Raw genomic sequence first — 16,136 nt, 5'->3', positions numbered from 1 at the left:
CCCTCTCTACTTATACATTTGTTTTGTGCTTTAGTATGGAAATGAATGACACTTGCATGTTACTAACAAATGATTAACCTGCTAGTTTTTGCAGCCTCTGGGTGGTCTCTGAGCTCAGAAAATCCAAAGATGTCTCTGTAGGGTGAAATAACAAAAACCGTTTCAAATTTGCATCCCTGCACTCTGGTCAACCTTTTGGAATGAAGCAAACTCCATTTCCACCTATTTGATTAAAACAAGGAAAGGAAGGGTACTGCATGGAGTAAGCAGACATCTGTGCAAAGTCGTTCTTTCCAGCAAGACAGCGCTGCAATGGCACTTGTGGAAGAAGTGCTTGGTCTTCTGACATTCACCAAAGAATGATTTTCTCGCTGAATATAAAGGCATTTTTACAATCAGCCCAATTATCTAGCCACATACAGGAGCATTTCATTCTACATGAATCTTTCATACAAACAATATCTCTCTTTGATGCATAGTGTTAAATAACATCACTTTTGGATCCCTTCCTGTCTCATGGGATACAAGGCTCATATTGCAGGCAAGGAAAAGTCTGCTTAAGGAGACAGGAGTTAATGCTGTGGTACCCAACAGTGGTCACTCTCCTTGCAGTGGGTGTCACCTTCTCATTGGACAGCTGGAGGAAGAGGGCATCTGACTGTCTCTGTGTTCCTCTCAGCGGGCACAAAGTGAGTTAGCACCGTGTGTGTGTGTGTGTGTGTGTGTGTGTGTGTGTGTGTGTGTGTTAGGGGGAGTGGGTTGTAACAGATTTGCCCCATGTATTTGATTGCTTTGTTAAAATAGGTAATTTCATAATGAATGGAAAGCACAGTGCTCTTCTGTGATCCACTTCCCCTGCCCTGGTGTTTGTTGTGTGGCTGAGTAAGCCAGCTCAAGTCTCCCCAACGCGCGCGTGTGTGTGTGTGTGTGTGTGTGTGTGTGTGTGTGTGTGTGTGTGTGTGTGTGTGTGTGTGTGCCCCCTCCCCCACATTCCCAGTTTTTTTTTCTGTGGGGCTGTAGCTCAGTGAGCTTCAGTTCCCTTCCCCCCTCTTCCCCCCCCCAATCCCAGCCTGCCCCTATTAGATTCACCAGCCCCACTGTATATTTTGAATTTCTTTATTGTTTTCCCCTCCCTCATGTGAAACAATAGCAGGGCAGGAACCTTTGCGGGGAGGGGGGTGTGCAGATGCCCCCACAGAGCTTCCTGCAGCCCCCACTATGGGGGGCAGATCCCAGCCAAGCCCCCAAGGGGATGCATGCCCCTGCAGCCCCCACTCAGGAGGCCCTGCCCCAGAGTGGTTTCCAACACCCCCCCCCCCCACCAAGTGCTTCATGGTGCGTAGACTGAAGGTAAAAGACATGCTGGCAGCTCCACTTCCCTGTGGGCTCAGATATCTGGGTCCTCTGCAGAGTCTGGGCAGCAGAAACTGAACCCACATCATGGGCTGGACCTTCCAGGCCAGCAGGGGACACCTTGGGGGGCAGGCAGGGAGCAGGCAAAGGAAAGGGGGGCCTCCCACTGCTGCTGCTGTCCTCAGCTGACCTGGATGGAGGAAAGCCCCAGAGCCACTCCTGCCCTGCTCCACCCAGGGGCTACAGGGACAGCTGTATGGTATCCCAGGGGAGAGCAGTGGCAGGCAGGTCCTCCCTCCCTACACTGGCTCCTTTCCTGGCATCCCTAGTATCCCCTGCCAGTCCAGGGGGGGACTACACAGTGAGCTCACTGCACTAAACAGTGGAAGGGATGTGACTGCATCAGCACAGCCCCCTGGACACACAACCTTGTGGAGACAGTGGAAATAGCCCCTCTGTTAATAGATAAGAACTCATGGAGCATAAAATGCATCAGTCCAGCAGGAGCATCCCTGACTCATTCATCCCAGACAAACCTATACTTAAAAACTTGAAGCAATGGAGAGTCCACACCCTCTCTAAGTAAAATCCTCCAGTATTTAATTACTGCCATACTTAAAAAGTTCTTCCTAACATCCAACCCTTTGTTGTAATTTAAACCCATTACTTTAAGCTCATTCTTATTCTGCTCCCAGTGAGCAAGGCTGACCGTTGATTGCAATCCGTGTTATAAAACATTCTGAATCTGAAGACTTATCAGATTCCCTCCCATGGGCCACATGCTAGCTATGGGCTGCATGCAGGCTGCCAGTTGGACAGCCACACCCAATATAAATTCTAACTGGACGGAACAAATAGAAAAAAATTATTTATAAATGGAATGATTTATATCCTTCACAATTCAGTCTGAGACCCTTATGTTTCTTGGGACGTATAAATCTACCGGGAAGATTTTAACCACCTTGACTTAAATCAGGACTGTCCAACTATCCCAGGGGCCCACCTCCACAGCTTATGGCTGGCGTGGTATGCAGCCCAGGGCCCTTGGGTGGCATTACATGTGGTCCTCAGTAAGGCTTTGAGAAGCTTCAGTCCCTGATCTGATTCAGTGGAGATTCGGCCCAATTTGGTGGCTGAATCTCCAAACCCATATTGAATCAGAGGACCCTTTAATCTCTCCAAATTGAATTGGAACCCTCCAAATTGATTCAGAGAGATTCAGAAAGATTCGGTGATTCAGACATAGACACAGATTTAAATGTTTTTTCTATATACCTCTAGGTAGCAGGTGGCTCATGAACGCTGCAATGCTGGGACACATGGAGTGTCCCACAGGAGCACAGGGGGGCTCGCCAGTGCGCTCAGCAGCAGCCCTGGAAGTAGACCAGAAGCATTTCCAGTTCACTTCTGGGTCCACCGGAGAGCATGCTGGGGGGCCCCCCCATGCCTCCCTGGGTCAGTTACTGTACGTCCTGGGTCTGGGGGGCAACTGGATCCCCACGCAACTGATTGCCGAGCCAGGGGGACATGGAGGGGACCCCCAGCATGCTCCCCAGTGGATCCAAAAATGGACCAGAAGTACTTCTGGTCCACTTCTGGGTTTGCTGGCAAGCACATGGACCCCCCCACCCCCCATGCTCCTCTGAGATGCTCCACCCGCCCCAGCATTGTAGCGTTCACGAGCCACTCAAGGTATGTAGAAAAACATTTAAAGCTGTGTCTATGTTTGAATTGCTGAATCTCTGAATCAGCATTGAATCTTCAGATTTGGCCAGATTGAATCAGGGGCAGCAATCCAAATGACCTAATCACTGTCCCTGATTTGGGCTGAATCTGAATCTGAACTGAATAGGGCCTGCTTTGCACACCCCTAGTCCTCAGCTGCAGTGAAGCTGGGCAGCCTTGTTACAGGGTATTAACGTGGAGTAAAAATGTTTGTGACATGCTATTAATTGCAGCAATGTTAATCAGGGATTTCTTTTTATTTTAGAAAGATGTCAAATTTTGTTTCAAGAAAATGCTACTTTGCACTCTGACCAATTTTGTCATTTTAATATCAGTGGCAGTCCCTCAGTATGAGGATGGCAGTTGTCCAATAAATAGGAAAGTCATTATTGAGGATGTAGATGAGTGAGAAATCCAAGCAGAGATCTGCATGTTCAACTGAAGACATGGCAAATAGTTCCAGAAAGGAAGAAGTAGTTTCAAAAAGGAAGCTGCCCAGTTGTAGCTCTTTCCTTTTGTATCTCTTCTATAGACCTGCATTGTGAGGTGAGTTTGCTTGAAATGATCAATTCCTTGTCATACGTGACAGTGTCATTTGGACAGTCCAGTGCTTCAGTGTCCCAGATATTGTTCTGAATATTGCATTTCTGTAGATTAGGCTTCAGTGTGTCCTTGAAGCTCTTCTTTTGCCCACCTGTAGAACAGTGACCACCAGTGAGTTGGGAGTCTATGACCTATTTTGGGAGTTGGTTGTCAGGCATCCTTATGACATGTTTTGTCCAACAGAGCTGTCCCATATAAAGATGGCTTAAATGCTGGTGGGGTTTGCTTGAGCCAGAATGCTGGCATTCATTCTTCTGTCCCTTCATTTGATATGTAGGATTTTGCAAAAACCTCATTCAAGCTAATGTTACAAAGCTTTCAGCTGTTTTCAGTACCTTCTCTAAGTTTCACACTCATGTAATGTCAAGTAAGGATGACAACAGCTTGGTAGATAAGAAGTTTGTTTGGGTCCTGATATCATGATCAAAGACACAATTTCAGAGCTATCCAAAAGGTAGTGCTATCGAATTTTGACTTGAATATCTTCATTAATTAAAACATGATAGATCAGACTTCAGACTAATGTTGCTAACTATGTCTACCTTCACTAATGCTAGAAATGTCAACAATTCAGTTCCAGAATATTTTGGCCATTGACTTTTATGGTAGTTGGTTCACTAATTAAAATAATGTCTTATATTGTTTGTCAGAGCGTTCTCTAGTGGTGATTTTTATTAATGTACAAATCTAATACTTTATCTCAAAAGCAGACTCCAACTGTCTGCTTTCTGGACTCCAGAGTAGCATTTTTAGCTTCAAGAGAAAAAAAATTCACAAGAAAGACCCATTTGACTTTTTTGCTCCCCTCTGCTTCTTTGCCAGTCCCTTTTTAAATTTCAGATTTAAAAAGTCTGCCTTTAATGTGCAGAGAGAGGCATACCTCTAGCTGCCTGTTCATATGGCCATATCATATGAGAACCTCTTCTTAGGTAGAGAAACTGCTATTCATTTCTTATTCCTGTTCTGATTTCTCCTCTTCTCACATCACTAACCGGGATAACAGGGGGAAGGGAGCTAGGCATATTGTCCACAAAGTTCTGAATAGAGACAAAGCCTGAAGGCAGCAGAAATCAGAAAGGCTTTGACACCTTCCCTCACCCCAAAATCCCCTCTTGTGCCTACCACTTCCCGAGGATCCACTCTCAGTACTAAAGTCAATACACACATGAACACAAGACTCAGCTTCAAGGGCTTTTCTGTGCCTTCAAGGCTCTTGCATACTGCTCTTCCAATAGAATCATAGAATAATAGAAAATTAGGGCTGGAATGGACCTCTGGAATAGACCTCATCCAGTCCAACCCCCTGCTCAAAGCAAGACCATCCCCAAGTAGATCATCCCAGCCAAAGCTTTGTCTAGCCATATCTTGAAAACCTTCAAGGGTGGAGATTCCACAACCTCTCTGGGTGGGTAACCTGTTCCTCTGTTTTACTTCTCTCTTGGTGAGAAAATTCTACCTAATACCTAACCTAAAGTTTCCTTGCTGCAACTTGACACCGTTGCTCCTTATTCTGTCATCTGCCACCACTTAGAACAGTTTAGCACCATCCTCTTTCAAACTTCCCTTCAGGTAGTTGAAGGCTGCTATTAAATGTTCTGTGAACAGTGTTCTGTTCTTCAAACTAAATAAGTCTTTGCTGCCCTCCAATGGACTCTCTCCAATTTGTCCACATCTTTTCTGTAGTGGAGGCCCAAAACTGAACACAGCACTCCAGATATGGCCTCACCAGTGCTGAACAGAGGGGAATAATCACTTCCCTTGACCTGCTGGCAACACTCCTATCAATGCAATTCAGTATGCCATTACCCTTCTTTGGAACAAGGGCACACTGTTGGCTCATATTCAGCTTATTGTCTACTATAACCCCCAGGTCCTTTTCTGCAGAGCTGCTGCCCAGCCAGTCAGCCCCCAGCCTGTCCTGGTGCATGGGATTGTTCTGTCCTAAGTACAGGATTTTGCACTTGTCTTTGTTGAATCTCATGAGGTTACTTTTGGCCCAATCTTCCAATTTATTTAGGTCACTCTGAATCCTAGCCCTACCCTCGAGAATGTCTACCACTCCCCACAGCTTGGTGCCACTTGCAAATTTACTGAGGGTGCACATTATACTATCTTCCAGGTCATTGTTGAAGACATTGAATAAAACTGGCCCCAGGTCCAACCCCAGAGGCACTCCACTCAACTCTGGCTGCCAACTAGACATAGAGCCATTAATTACTACCCTCTGAGCCTGATGCTCCAGCAAGTTTTCTATCCCCTTATTGTCCATTTATCCATCCTGTACTTCCCTAGTTTGCCTGCGAGAATGTTGTGGGAGACTTTATTAAAAGCCTTGCTTAAATCAAGGTACATCACATCCACTGGTTGTAATGGTTTAGGTCCTGCAGCGAACAACGACAGCTGTGAACGAGGAAGAGAACAGATCTTTCATGATACCACAGCATGGTGTTCCTCCATCTTGATCCACACACCCCCAGTCATGTTCTAATTCCTCAGTTTCCCTTGTAAGGGACTGTCTCCAAAGTCTAACCCTTATCACTACATCTTCTCCTTTTATGTAACTAACCAGCACTATATAACAACAAAAAAACCTCCACAGATACAACACAACAAACATAACAACAATGCAAAATAAAACAACCACAACAAAAAACCATAACCTACAGAGGAGAAGTTACTAGAACTTTACTCTGGAGTGAGTCTTTACCACTTTCCTATTCTTCAGGTCCCTTTAACTTATTCACAGACCTCTGTGAGCCTTTCTGGACATTTCATATGTCTCCTGGATCTCTGGGGCATCTGCTCCTCATTGGGGTTTGGAGGATCTCTGTTGAATCATTAGTATCTTCACTTTCCAAGGAGGAGGAGGAGGAGGAGGAACGAGGAACAGTTAACTGAGACTGATCCAAGTCTGTATCTCCTGCCAATGTCCGCGAGCTAAGTGAAAGCATGAGTAGGTCTTGTCGATTATGTCGAAGTATGCCCTTTTGATCTGTCTGAATTAGATAAAACTGTGGGTACACTACCGGTTTCACCATACCCTGCTGGTCCCGTGCTCTTGACAAGCAATTCCTCAGACACCTGGCTTTAACAGAGAAAGCTCGTGAGCTCTTGTATCAAAGTAGCATTTGTGTTTCCTTTTCTGATCTTCCTTGATTCTCCTTATGGCTACAGTGTTAGGATTTTCCAATAAGGTATTCATAATGGGCAGATTTGACCATATCCGTTGCCCCATTAGCAACTGTGCTGGAGACCAGCCATTGTCCAGAAGTGTACTATGATAAGCCAGTAGTGCTTTATATAAATCACCTCCACTGTACATTGCTTTTTTCATTAGGTTTTTCACCATCTGAAGGGATCATTCTGCAAGGCCAATCGATTGGGGATAATTTGGCCTTGACATACTGTGACAAAAATCCCAGTCTATGGCAAACTGCCTAAACTCTGCACTGGAGAACAGTGGCCTATTATCACTGAAAGTTCATCTAGAATTGCATGCCTTGCAAACATGGCCTTCAAGCAAGCTATCACTGAGTGACTGCTGATACATTGCAGGGTACAGATTTCTGGATACCAAGAGTAATACTCAGTAACTATTAAATACACCCTGGCCTTCCAAGTAAAGAGATCATTACCCACTTTCTCATCGGCCCTGTGTGGAACAGGGTGAGGCTTTAGTGGTTCTGCCTGCTGGCAGGGTTTGAATTTCAAGCAGGTGGAACAGTTATCAACTGTATTACCAATGTCCTGATTGATCATTGGCCAATGCTTCACTTCTTTTGCTCGCTTCTTGCATTTCTCAATACTTAAGTGTCCGTCATGGATCTTCTGTAACATTCCTCTTTGGAGGGTCTGTGGTATTACAACTTTATTGCCCTTGAAAATAACTCCTTCAATGACTGAAAGTTTATGTTGGCAATTCCAGTAGTCCCACATGCTTAAGGTCACAGGTACTCTTGCTCTCTCACCAACCAGAAATGATCATTTCTTTCAGGATCCCTAATAATCCCTTCTCAGTTTCTTCTTTTATTTGTTGTAGCCTCCTGTCCGATGGGAAGTGAGGTAACAATCAAGTCAACGTAGGCTTGCATCTCTGTCTCAGAGGTCTTTTCTGCCCTAGACAACGCATCTGCTGTAAACAGGAACTTACCAGGTGTGTAGTTCACAATTAAGTCACACTTCTGCAGCTTAATCATCATTCTTTGAAGCCTTAAGGTGCAGTCATTCAGAGGCTTGTGAAACAGTGCTATCAAGGGTTTGTGGTCTGTTTCTACACCCACTTTCTGCCCATAAATATACTGATTGAATCTCTGGCATGCAAACAAAATTCCTAACAACTCTTTCTCAATCTGTGTATACCTGCTTTCTGCCTCAATTAGTGATTTAGATGCATACACAGCAGGTTGCCATCGGCTGTCAAAATTCTGCAGTAGCACAGCACCTAATCCCAACTGTGAAGCATCTGTTGATAATTGCATTGGTTTCCCCGGGGCACAGAATTTTAACATGGGTTTTTGTATTAATTGTTGCTTCAATGCCTTCCATGCTTCTTCCTGTTCTGGATTCCAGCACCATTCATTTTTACTCTCAAGGAGCATCCTTAGAAGTGCTGCTGTTGTAGATAGGTTTGGTATGAACCTTCCCAGATAATTTACCATTCCCAAAAAGCATTGCAAGGCTTTTTTTGACTGGGGGCATGGCATCATTTCAATAGCCTGAATTTTTTTCTTGTCAGGTTTTAACCCTTCTCTAGAAGTAATGCCTCCCAGAAATATCAATTCTGTAGTTCCAAAAACACATTTCTGCCTATTTAGTTTCAAATCTGCATCCCTAGTTGCCTCCCACACCTCTCAGAGCTTACGATCATGCTCTTCCTTGATGGAGCCCCAGATGACGATATCATCTATAGAGGTGTCTACACCCAGAATATGCTCATAAAGCATATGCATAGTTTTGTGATACACCTCCAGAGCTGAAGCAATGCCAAAAGGTAAACACAGAACTCGATACCTTCCAAATGGAGTATTGAATGTGCATAATTTAGAACTTTCCTCTGTTAACTTCAGCTGCCAGAATCCCAGAGAAGCATCTAATTTACTGAACTGTGCATTCGCAAACTGAACAATAATCTCTTCTCTGGCAGGCAATTTAAAATGTTCTCTTTTCATAGCCTTAGTGAAATCTCTTGGATCTAAGCATATCTGCAGCTGTCCCTTATTCTTCCTCACAATAACTAGGGAGTTCACGCACTCTGTTGGCTCCTCAATTTTCTGTATTACCTGAGCTTCCCCCATCCTTTTTAGCTCTGCCTTTAGTTTATCATGCAGGGCAAAAGACACTTTTCTGCATAGGTGTATAACTGGAGGGACCTGTTTATTTACCTGAATCATATGTTCCCCTGGTAAGCAACCAAAACCTTGAAATAAATCTTGATATTCCAAGATACGGTCTCCATAACACAAGCCAGGGTGTTCTAATGCAAGCACCTGTTTCAGCAAATTGAGCTTTTCACAAGCTGCTAGGCCCAAAATAGATACCACCTCCTTAGGTACTACAATGACTACAAGACTGTACACTACATTTTTATGTTTGATGCAGGCTAGGCACTTTCCTTTGACCAGTATATTCACTCCCGAACAGGCAGTTATGATTACTTTTGTTGGCCTCAGTTTTGGTTTACTTTTCAGTCTTTTATAACCTTGCCCTGGTAAAATGTATCCACTTTGAATGGAATCATCCCATGCCCTTTCAGTGGCAGCATCCAGTCCTTCTCAGTAGCTCGCTTTGATTCTACCGTATCTATATAATACTCTCCTTCTGGAGTATCTTCAGCCGTATGTACCTGGACATTATGGGCTTGCACTTTGCAACATTTGGCAAAATGATTGTTCTTACCACAATTAAAACAGAGCTTTCCTAATGTAGCACATCATTTGGAGCCATGCTGCATTCCACACCTGCTGCATGCTTGCTTTTACTCCATCTGTCCCTTAGTCACAGTTGTGGTGGCTGGGACGACCTCCATTTCAATTGGCCGTTTCTGTCTGTCTTTAGTACTTATTGCATGGCAACACCCTCAGCTGCATTCAGCTCTTTGGCCTGGGCCTTCACAGTTGCAGCTGCTCTACCAATCTGTATAGTTTTTTCTAGGGATAGGTCTCCCTCCCGTAGCAGCCTCTCCCTTAATCCATTGTCTATAATGCCACAAATGATTCTATCCCTGATCAGAGAATCTGTTATGTCCCCAAAAACACAGGTCTTGCTGAGCTTTTTAACTCTGTGATATAGTGCACTATGCTTTCATCTGGTTTTTGCATGCATATGAAAAATGTATGTCTTTCAAAAGTCTCATTTCATTTTGGCACACGATATTCTTCAGATTTATTCAATATCTCACTTAACTTCATTTTTTGGCCTGGAGCAAATGTAAAGTTGTTGTATACCTCAAGCACTTCTTCTCCTACCATATGCAGGATGATTTAACGTTATCAGTTTTCTCTTCTGCCCCTATAGCTGCTAAATACAACTCAAACCTTTGTCTAAATTTTTTCCAGTTCTCAGTGACATTGGCTGACAACTGAAGGCAAGAAGGCTTGTAATGCATTCATTTTTAACTGTCTCTCTCAGCTGGTTATACTTCTGCCTTGCAGAGAGAGTACTTACAGAGGCCTTTGTTCCTTCCAGGCCCTGAATTATCAGCTGTCTCATAGAGATAATGCTGCAGATCAATCCAATGTTCCCCATTCACCACTTCTACACCATGTAATAGTTTAGGTCCTGCAGTGAACAACAACAACTATGAACGAGGAAGAGAACAGACCTTTAATGATACTACAGCACAGTGTTCCTCCATCTTGATTCCCCCCAAGATCATGTTCAAATTCTTCACATTATAAGACGTTCCCTTGTAAGGGGCTGTCTCCAAAGTCTAACCCTTATCACTACACTGGTCCCCACATCCACAGAACCAGTCATGTCATCATAGAAGGGAATCAGGGTGGTCAAGCATGACCTGCCCTTGGTGAATCCATGCCAACTGTTCCTAATCACCTTTCTCTCCTCCAAGGGCATAGAAATGGAGTCCTTGAGGATCTGCTCCATGACTTTTCCAGGGACTGAATTGAGGTTGACTGCTCTTTAATTCCCTGGGTCCTCCTTCTTCCCTTTTTTAAATATGGGCACCATGTTTGCCCTTTTCCAATCATCTGGAACCTCTCCTGATAGCCATGAGTTTTTAAAGATGATGGTCAGTGGCTCCACAATCTCATCAGCCAACTCCCTTAGCACCCTCGGGTGCATCCCATCCAGCCCCATGGACTTGCATATGTCCAGCTTTTCTAAATAGTCTCTAATGTTCTTTCACCACTGTTGATTGCTCACCTCCTCACCAAACTGTGCTGCCCAGTGCAGTCCAGGATTCCCTTACCACCCGCTGGGGTTAGGTTCCTGAAAGTTCCCGTAGTTGGCAAAACCGTGGTTGGCAAGACAAAAGTTTATGGGAAAAATGGCAGGTGTCAGGCTGATGCTTGGCCAGGGAAAAACATGGTTACTCAAAGCCATATGTCCCGGAGACCGGGGTGACGCCGGCAACTCACCAGCAGCAGGGGACGATGCTCCCGGGAAACCTGCGTGGCTCGTGAGCTGGCTTTTCATACAGCTGCGGCCGGCCAGTGACGTCAGCTCCAGACGCCGGCCGGCGAAGATAAAAACGGCGGCGGCTACAGTGGAAGAGGCGGATGGCCCCGGAGTGGGGAATCCGTTGATGGCGGAGGAGCGTGAGGCCCCACAACGTCCGGGGAAGAACAGGGAGCCGGAACGAGAGGAACCAGGGAGAGGGAGCCAGAGGCAGCCTCCGGGAGCTGGTGGCGGATGAGAGGCACCCGAATGGGACGGCGGCAAAGAGAAGCCATTGCAGAGGGTGTGCCAGAAGCAGGTGAACACCGGGCTCAGAAGGGTGACGAGGATCCCGAAGGAGAATCTTGATCAGGGCGGGGTCACCCCCTGGAACACTGGCACCAGGATCTATTTGAGCTAGAGTCCTAGGGATAGGGGTCGGGAGCCAACTCTATAACCAGAGGGGCTCGACCCGTTAGGCATCAGGGACAGGGACAAGGGAAGGAGGTGGGCAGGCAAGATGGGCCACATGGCTCCACAGCGTCGCCTCAAGAAGGTGGCATGAGGCTGGGGTGCAGGGGTGGTGGAGCCCCATGTACATCCACTGGGTCGGACCCGGCCAGCGAGGGACCTGATAGGTGACCCCCCCCATTGCCGGTACACCAAGACAAGGCAGGAAAGAGTGGGGGCAGCAATGCAGCGAAAGAACAACCGCATTGCCCTCAAGGGTCCTGGAGCTGGGTGACAACAGGAAGGCTGTACCCTCGGGTATGAACAAAGCCCAGCGGGCACACCGTATATCAGGGTAGCCAAAATGGTATATAGAATATTAAGCGTGGATACTCAAAACCGTGGGTGACAAAACTGTGGTTGGTGAGGGAAACCTGTAGTCTGGGAGCTGACCTTACCTATGAAGACTGAGGCAAAAAAGGCATTGAGCACTTCAGCCTTTTCTGCATCCTCTGTCACAAGGTTGCCTCCCCCATTCAGTAAGGGACCCACACTTTCCTTGACCATCATCTTGCTACCCATGTACTTGTAGAAACCCTTTTTGTTACCCTTCATATCCCTGACTAGCTACAACTCCCAAGTTTCCACTTATTATAAGCTTCCTTTTTGTGATTTTAAGAGCTCCTTGTTAAGCCAGGCTGGTCCTCTGCCATACTTGCTGATCTTCTGGCACAGAAGGATGGTTTGTTCCTGCACTCTCAGTAAGGCTTCTTTAAAGTATAGCCAGCTCTCCTGGACCCCTCTCCCCCTCAGACTGGCTTCCCAGGGGATCTTGCCCTTGAGTTCCCTGCTTTTCTGAAGTCCAGGGTCCTTACTTTGCTGCTCTCTATCCTTTCTTTCCTCAGGATCTTGAACTCAGCCATCTCATGATTGAGTGGATCCAGTCTTGGATCGGGTCTTGAAATATCACAGGAGCTTGTAAGATCCAATCCTGAAATAACATAGAAGCTTGTAACATCATCACAAGAACTGTTCTCCCATGAGCACCAAAATCCTGCAGCTGACTGTTCATTTACAAGAGTCATTGACACCACAAAAGTTGAAAGTATGGTAGAAAGCTACTGTGTTCTCACAAGAATCATTGAAACCCTGCTTACTGTTTTAGCATCAACAAAATCCAGGTAAATTATGAGCTGGCCCCCTGAATTCTGAGCTTATCGTCATGCTGATTTTCAGCCTTCTCTCTCCTCTTCCATCTCTGCTCTGGTAATGCACTTTGGTACTTGTGGAAATTCTCACTCTATTGCTGAAATAGGCATCAAGGTTCCTGGGGTTCCAAAGACAGGTAGCTGCAAAGATGTCCGTGAGAGACCTTTATATTGTCACCCTAATGCACCATTATTAAATTATGGCTGGTGGGCAAAAAATAGAAATTTGGGGTGGAGTTTACTTAAGTATTTGACTTTGGTTGCACTCTGCTCCTGTTAAAATGAAGAGGATTTTTACTATTGATCTTGGTAAGAGGAGAATTAGGTCTCAGACATGAGCACCTTTGAAGGTCACAATTGTGGTCTCATTCACCCAAGTCAGAGTAATTTCATTAATGTCAGTATTTCCTTTGGAGTGACACAGCTCTAGTTCAGATGAGAATCTGGAGTAAGTGAGTGCAGTGCTACAGGGAGACTAGCTGCAAATCAGTACATCTGTTGCCAGGAGAGACAGGCAGCAGGTGGAGGTGGTAACAAGGCAGGTTAGAACAATAAACCTGGTAATTAGGGAAGAGGAAACCCCTGAATCTGGCCTGGAATACTGGAGAACAGCTGACCAAAATGGGTAGAAGGAAAGGCTATATAAGCCTTGCCCAGGGCAGGACTGGCCCTGATCCTGAAGATGGTTACAGATAATTGCTTTTGAGTTTTATTTATGGCCTCACTAGAGCTTAGGTTGCTATAGGCGGAGTGTCTGGGAAACTGTCTATCTGAAGGGCTTAAGCTAAATGGTTTAGGGGTTGAAGTGAAGAGAGAGAGTGCCCTGCAAGGGTCTGGGACCTGCTGGGCTATGTGGGTAGAGGATGAGACAGGGTGCGAGGCCCAGTCTGTATGGAAGAACCTGAAGTTTGTTGGGTGGAGCATGCTAAAGCTAGGAGGGTAAATGGGTATCTGGTGGGCTGATGCTTGGATAGGGCTGGGAGCCCCAGGGAAGTTGTTGAGGCAGATCTGTGAGACACAGGTGAGGCCATGGGGGAGGCTAGGAGCTATGATCCCTGCCCCTAAAGTGATCAGGGTCAGGGGGACGGCCATAAGTTGATGGAGAGTAGATTCAGGCTAGACATCAGGAGGTGCTACTTCACTGTCAGGACGGCTAGGATCTGGAACCGACTTCCCAGGGAAGTGGTGCTTGCTCCTACCCTGGGGGTCTTCAAAAGAAGGCTAGATAGACACCTAGCTGGGGTCATTTGACCCCAGCATCCTTTCCTGTCCATGGCAGGGGGTCGGACTTGATGATCATCTCAGGTCCCTTCTGACCCTATCAACTATGAAACTATGGAACACAAATAGGGCCCTGACTATACCTGGCATGCACCCCCTGTTCACTGCCAGCACCGAGGGTCTGAGACACGTGATCCAGAGACAGGGATGGCAGAGCCGAAAAGGAGTGGGGCAGAGCCAAGGAGCCCAGAGCTGAGAGAGGCCAAAAGAGAAGCATCTTGTTCAGGCATGGATTGGGGCCAGAATATAGCTGCTTAGAAATGAGCAAGACAGAATGAAATACCTAGGGCTTACTCTGGTCTCTGAGAGCACCCTCTCATGTCTTTAGACACAAAGGCACAGCTGCATTTCCCTCTCTCTCCTGCAGAGGGGGCAGAGAGCTCCATCTGTTTAGTAAGGAACCTGAAAATAATTGCTGTGATTGCTTGATTTGGTTTGGCTATTAAAACAAACTGAAATTTGTTTGGTGTCAATCTGAAGCTAAGGTTTTTGGAAGCACTCTTCAACTAGATGAAGATAATAACACAGTCAGGTGGGTGGCAAATTGGCTTAGGGGGCACACCCAGAGAACGGTGGTGGACGGGTCGATATTGACCTGGAAAGATGGGGGCAGTAGAGTCCCAAAAGGCTCAGTCCTTGGACCAGTGCTATTCAGTGTCTTCATCAGTAACTTGGACGAGGGCATAGAGAGCACCCTGTCCAAGTCCGCAGATGATACCAAATTATGGGGCAAAGTTAACACATCAGAGGGTAGGGTACGGATCCAGGTGGATCTGGACAGGCTGAAAAACGGGAGGAACGAAATAGGATGTGGTGCATCAAAGACAAGTGCAAAATGCTGCACTTGGGCAAAAAGAACCACCCACACACTTACAGGCTGGGGGATGACCTTCTCAGCAGCACAGCAGTGGAAAGAGATCTCTTTCCTGCCTAGGGCAGGGGGTCGGACTCAATGATCTACTGAGGTCCCTTCCAACCCTAACATCTATGAATCTGTGAAATAAAACTGACTTCACAAGGGCACCAAGGGGCCATTCATTAAGTCAAGAAGAAGGTGCTCTTCCTTATCATATAATCCTGTAGTTATATAAAATAATAAACCAGAATGCACAAGGTCAGAGTTCAGTATTCCTTTTTTCTGATTCAGAGTAGGGAATGGATCCCAGATATCTTTCCCCAAGTGAGTAGCCTAACAATCAGGCTAGAGAGCCACTTGCACAGCATTACATTTTCAAATCTTTCTGCTGTTTTTTACTGCTAGGTGAGAAACTTTGTTGCAGCAGCAGGTGTATAAAACTGTATTACCACAAACCTTTGCCTTGCTTCCTTTCTACTAAAAATGTGAAGCAAAAGAAGTGATTGCAGGCAGAGTTATCATTGCAGATGGAGGAAAAATATAGACTTTCTTGCTCTCTGAGTTTAATGAGCGCAATTAGCAGGGTGCAACTGTTTTCAGGGTCACATTTAACTCTGAGCCATGTGTTAACCACCATCTTGCTATATTTATGTAGCTGAGCAGCTTTGCAAAGTCATTGACTATTTTGGTGACAACGACTGCATATAAAACTTATGCCTCTAGACCACTTGGTACCATGCAGTTCTTGTTTCCCTGGGGCTGCCCTGTGCTTTCCTCTCCAGATGTTCTAAGCTCCAGATGACTGAGTTATATCTTAAATGTTTGGTAAATAAAATGGATTTTGATACAAGGACCTTAATCCCTACCTGCACCATGTAACAGGGCCAGAGAAGCTTTTGTGAGCAAGGCCCCAGTGTAAGGTCCAGGACCCCTTCCCTAGCAGGCCAATGGCCACCGCGCTGACCTGCATGCCAGCTGGCTTCACAGTTTCATAGTTGTTGGGGGCTGGAAGGGACCTTACAGATCATCATGTTCAGCCCCCCTGC

General features: G+C 46.0%; 1 long non-coding RNA gene across 2 annotated transcripts in view; it reads right to left on the bottom strand.

Annotated features, from left to right (window-relative positions):
• Positions 1-34: 34 nt before the first annotated feature.
• LOC149866603 (uncharacterized) overlaps positions 35-16,136 on the bottom strand; it is a 25,913-nt gene continuing 9,811 nt past the window's right edge. Inside the window, exons 3-4 of one of the 2 annotated variants that reach the window (XR_016441930.1) lie at positions 11,277-12,736; positions 35-135 (exon numbers count right to left, since the gene is read on the bottom strand). This is a non-coding gene — a long non-coding RNA (uncharacterized LOC149866603). Of the gene's footprint in view, positions 136-9,243; positions 12,737-16,136 lie in introns of those variants that run through there. The other variant, XR_016441929.1, reaches the window with a different exon arrangement.

The sequence above is a fragment of the Crocodylus siamensis genome, chromosome 4 (assembly GCF_052110815.1).
Source record: "Crocodylus siamensis isolate JL-2025a chromosome 4, ASM5211081v1, whole genome shotgun sequence".
Lineage (NCBI taxonomy): Eukaryota > Metazoa > Chordata > Crocodylia > Crocodylidae > Crocodylus > Crocodylus siamensis.
The sequence above is the reverse complement of the archived record's forward strand: the minus strand, read 5'-3'. Positions and strand labels throughout refer to the sequence as shown.